The sequence below is a fragment of the Agelaius phoeniceus genome, chromosome 6 (assembly GCF_051311805.1).
Source record: "Agelaius phoeniceus isolate bAgePho1 chromosome 6, bAgePho1.hap1, whole genome shotgun sequence".
In the NCBI taxonomy this organism is placed as follows: domain Eukaryota; kingdom Metazoa; phylum Chordata; class Aves; order Passeriformes; family Icteridae; genus Agelaius; species Agelaius phoeniceus.
Genome location: NC_135270.1, coordinates 50,865,162 through 50,870,717, shown reverse-complemented (window position 1 = coordinate 50,870,717; position 5,556 = coordinate 50,865,162).

The following is a 5,556-nucleotide window of genomic DNA, read 5'->3' as shown; positions in this document are numbered from 1 at the left end:
GGAGACTGGTGCTGTTTCCATCAGAATTTTTCAGATCTTACAGCTGTGTTAAGTCAATGAAGCAGTCAGTCTTGTCTTAAGCAATTTTGATCTAATCAAGAACTGTGCTCTAACACCCTTGGCTGCACTTGTACTCTATCATGGCAACATTATGACTTTTTTTCTCTTGAAATAGCACATATGCTACAATGTACTGAGAAAAGTCTGAAAAAAAGCAGCCAAAGGCTCAAATCTAATGCCAGTGATGTTTCTGTAAAGCTGGAATCACAGCCATTCACTTCAGTAAAGCATTTCCAGATCTACACGAAGGTACATGAGAGCAGAATTTGGTGATACATGCACAGCATCATGATAGGACACGAGGTCCTGCAGACAAGGCCTTTTCTCAGCATTTTTACTACAGAAAAATGGAACTACAGCCTCACTTTGCCAAAAAGGGTAAACCCAGCACACTATTCCTAGAGTGCCAAGTTCTCTTCTCATGCATCTTGGGAAAAATCTGAAGCAACTGAAGTGGTTGGAATTTTTTTCTCTGTAATTGGCAGGCCAAAAGGTTAGAGACTTCATGCCAGATTTATCATTCCTAGCTTGTTAATGGTTGAAAAAGAATCAGAGCTTTTGGATCGTGGCTTTTGGATCTTTCCCTGTACTCCTCCTTCCTTTTGTGACAAAGCAGGACAGAGCACGGGCGGTGCCTGTGTGTGACAGTGCAGAGCACACACACTGCAGAGCTCCTATGAGGGCCTTAGAGCTCCTGATCCTGGTCTCCATCTCTATTCTGAGAAATCTTGTGGTCAAGTTCAAAAAGGAGCCTCAGGGACTGACACAGGATTAGGTAGACTGTAATGACTGGACATGTGCTCCAGAAATTTCTCACTGGGCTAGCATGGATGTGCCTTGTTTGGAGACCTTGAGGCACTCAGCAGCATCTTCCATGTGTATATCTATTTATCTATTTATGTATCCCTCCAGATATTACCTAGGGAAGATTGCAGATACCCAGAGATGATCTCTTATGGGTTTCACCTCCTTCCATCAGTCAAATGCCAACAAGTATCTCATGGTCTAATTTAAAATTAAATTCTCTTGCTTAACTTTAAACTATTTAAATCTTGGAGTTAGATAGTATATAATGCATATGTTAGAATTCTTGCTGGATAGGATATACATATAAAATTTTCACAAACTGTAACCTATACAAATGAAAACTTATGACAGAAAAAATATCTTTTCATTAAATTGTAGATTTACTATAACTTATCTAGTTTTCTAAATAGTCCAGAGTTGTGAAGCCAAGGAGACAGAGAGATGTCATATGAAACTGTTCTAGCCTTTGCTACCCACAGGCTGAAAACCCTATGTTATATCATTTAGATGCACAACCATAATTGCCCTTTATTTTCATTACAAAATCCTGAGAAAATGTCTTGGTTTCTTTGTGTCTGTTTTTAAATTGATACATATGCAAAACCAAAATATTTCCCCATCTTAAAAGTTATACATGTTTTAATTTCTGACTGCTCCTCATGTTCTTTAAGATCTTTAGAGAAAAGAAAGATTGTTAAAGTATTATGTGTCTGTGTTATCAGATAACAAAATCTGACAGGAACCATGCAAGTAAATGCAAAGAAATTTCCAGTATGTCTACAAGGAAATGTTTTTTATGTAATTGGATTTACATTCTTGGGAAGACTCTCAGATCAGGCCTAGGATTAGCCCTTCAAATGCAGGGTGAAATAATATCATACTGCAGACTTTTGTTTTACCACCTGCTGTTGCTAACTGATTAAATTTAAACTCTGTTTTTTAAAAAATTACTCCTCTCTGCACATTGAGTATCTGCTTCCATTACAATAATAAAATAGAATCACAGAACGATTTTGATCAGAAGGGACCTACAGAGTTCACACAGAGTTCACCTGACCCACACTCAAAGCAAGGCTAACAGATGAGCTTTGAGGCCAGCTTTGTATAAGGTCAAAACTATCCCAGAATTAATTGTCTATATCTGGGATTTTTTTTTTAATTCAATTTAATTTTTAACCTTTGAAACTTTTGCATACTTCTATTTTCATTCCTGGACCAAATTCCAAACAAAAAATGTCTTTTGAATAATTTCATATGACCACATGAATATTATGAAAAAGCAGGAAGGAAAGAAGAATAGATTTTAGGTACACATTATAAGATTTTAAAGACACATGGATTTTGCATTTTCCTCAAGTGATCATGATGTTTAGGTAGAGATCAGTATAAGAATAAAATATCAAAATCTTTAAATCATCCTTATCAAAGATTGCAGATTAAAATTTGAGTCTTTCACCAAGTGAATTTATAATATTCAATTCCATTTTGATGTGGTGCTAAAGGGCCATTGAGAGAGGATACTATTCAGCAGTCTTGAGTATTTGGATTCTTGCACTGAAAAGGGTTAATTGCCTATTATATAAAGTTTTTGAGAGAATGCCATTCTTCTGTGTCAAATCCTATTTTCATTGCATTCAACCTTATTTTAATGACATAGAACTGGACAAATGGGGAAAAACACCCATGGCACAATTTCTACCAATGAATATTTCAGCAGGTGCCTCTTGGCTAAAAGTCTAGATAAAAGCCTTGCTCCAGGCAAATTAAGAGTGGAAGAAAAGACTTCTAAGTACTGAGAGCTTATGAGAAAAGAACGAGCATAGAACCCTAGACATGATCCTTTCAATCAAAAATCTAGAGATCACAGCAAAAGGCAATTACAGTGGCTCCTCCTTTGTGTTGTAGTCTATGTTTTGCTGCTGTATACAGCAAAAGTTTCCAACAAGGTGAAATGCTTAGTATCGTCTTTCATTTTAGATATTTAGTTACAGCAGTTAACAACATTTTTTCCTATTTTTTAGAGTGCAAAAAAGTCTCTTACAGGACTCCCTGTAAACACTGGGTATAGGCTTTTAACTCCTCTGAGTGGGTTTATTCAGGAGACTAAGGAAAGGATTGTGTTGCTGTAACACGCTGACATTATAAAATAAATCCTGATCGGAGCTAAAAACTGGGCTTAAGCCAGCAAATGCATAGCCCTGGGTAGCCTTTCTTCTCTGGGATTTCCTTTGAACTCTAGCTTTGAGAAGCTTCTGAGTGCTGCTGAAAAGCACAAAGGTGGGATCAGAACTGGGGTAGCAAAGGAGAGCTGCCACAGAGAAGGGAGAGCTGAAAGGGGCATGAGTTACAGCAGTGGGGTTCTCAGACAAAACAAAAGGAAAAGGCACAGAAGTGTGTCAGCGCCATAAAGACGGTGGGGTGAAGCATGGTGAAGTTGGAGAAGTTGGGGCATAAGATAACAACTTGTGAGAAAAGCAGAAAAATCCAGTCAGCAGCCCTAGGATTTCCCCTAGGTTTGCAATGGCTCTCAATGCTCTTCCTGTACCTTGTCTTGCAATGCAGTCTACAATTTTGAAGGGTTTTATCAATTTTGATAAAACCACGTGAGGCACAGCTAGGGTGGGCATACACTGCACCCCAGCTGTGTCTCAGCTCTACAGATAGAATGGCACCTGCTTTCTTCTTGCCATTTGATATGCAGGCATTAATGCTTCCTATTGATTTCAAATATGCCTCCATTAAGAAAAGCACAAATGGAAGCAAACCAGTGAACAGATTAGCTGAAAGACTATGAGTTTCTTGGCAGACCTAAAATGTCAAAACTAAATCTTCTACTATCTTTACCAGGAGTCATAAGAAAGATGTGGGTTTGCCCATATGTTTTTTGCACCATTTATTTCCACTTATTTACTTTTCTTGACTTCTTGTTATTTGTTCACACTGATCATTTTCCTGTCCATTAAAATTCTCCCAGACATATTCCATACAATGCCTTTTTTTCTTATTTTCTTTTCCAGCTCTTTTCTTTTTTTTTGTCATTTAAACACCCTTCCCCTTCCTGTTTTCATTCTAATACCATAGAAATTGTTTCAAAGTGCATAGTTCTTTATTCCCTTAAAAAGCACCCAAGAACTATGTAGTATCCTTAAAACTGCCTGCCAGAAAAAAAAATTACTCAAATTTTCATCTAAAAAAATATTTTTCTTTTATTCTGTTGAAATATAACAGCAATTTCTCCCAAATGACAAATCTTTTCACAAAAAATTGTGGTTCTGTCAAAAATGCCATTGTCTTAGGAAAAGGATATTTGAGTATGACATCTTTAACCAGCTTTACAGAATACTCTTTCCACATATCCATACCTAAGGGTTCTTTTCCTTGCTTTCTACAACTTCTACAATACCCTTGATATTCTCTGCATTATGTTACATTCTTCTCCCTCATTCCTGTGTCCACTACTTTTCTGTGCTGTCCTCTCTGCAGTGGAATGAATAGGAATGGCTCTCTGAAAAGAAGAAGGATCATGTAGGTTTATGTGTTGCCAGGGAGCATATGCCTATTTTTCTCTGTACTCTATTAACGATGCGTTATCAAAATCAAAACTTGTACACCATGCCCACTGAAACCTGTCAGCAGTGTTTCAATTCCTAAAGAAAAAAGTTGAATTACAGAGTTGTTGAGATAGAGTCAGCTTTGGAGGAAATTTAATTTTTTTTGGAGCTAATGAAACCAGCTTCATTGAGATGGACATTTGACATTGTGTAACTGTAAGAGACTAAATACCCATTAATATTTTATTTTAACTAAAGTCAAGATTGTAACATCATTTTCAACCAAATTTGAGTAGGAGCTAACCCACCGGGAGACTGTAGAGTAGCTGTTCTTAAATTTTAATTTCTTGAAAATTGTATTCTTGCTATTGTTAGTATTCCACAAAAGAATCACTGAAGCTTCAACTCATCAAACTAAGCTAAGGAGTGTCTATTTTTCCTTCCTTAGCAATGCTCTTCAATTAAGTCTTTATGAAAGTGAACCACAAAATCTCCAGCAGCCTGGAAAGCAGCTGATGTTTGTATGTTAGCATTATCAATAGCTTCTGTAATTACTTCCATAATAAATGGCCCCCAGGTGCAGAGCATGAGGGAAACATGGTAAGGAATAAAATAAACATTACTAAACTTTGACTGATTTGAAGAATACTTATTTTTATAGCGTTTTTCAGGTATGCTTTTATTTTTAATAAGGCTCTAAATACTTAGAAGCTTCACCAGAAGAAGAAGGAACAATCTTGTTGACTTGAAATACAGATACTAACACAAGAATAGAGTTACACATTTCTGTGCTTGACAGGTATCATTTGACATCTAGCCCTTTCAGTGACAAACTCTAGACTGTAGTGCTATAATAAAAACTACAGTCACTCCTCATGACCACTCAGTCTACAGATACACTCTTAAGTCATCAGCAATCATGGATTCTCTTGACTATTATTGTTAATATGTCCAAACAGAAACTCACAGGTTATGGCCTGAAAATCAAGCAGCTGTGATACACAGAATTCCCCCTAGAGTAGTTTTGGTGCCATGGCCCCAGCCTGTGTGTTTTCTTTGATCCAAATAAAGTTCACTGCCCACTGGCTTTGAAACACTTCTCTGGTCCACATCATCATCATCAAATACTTTATGGTTC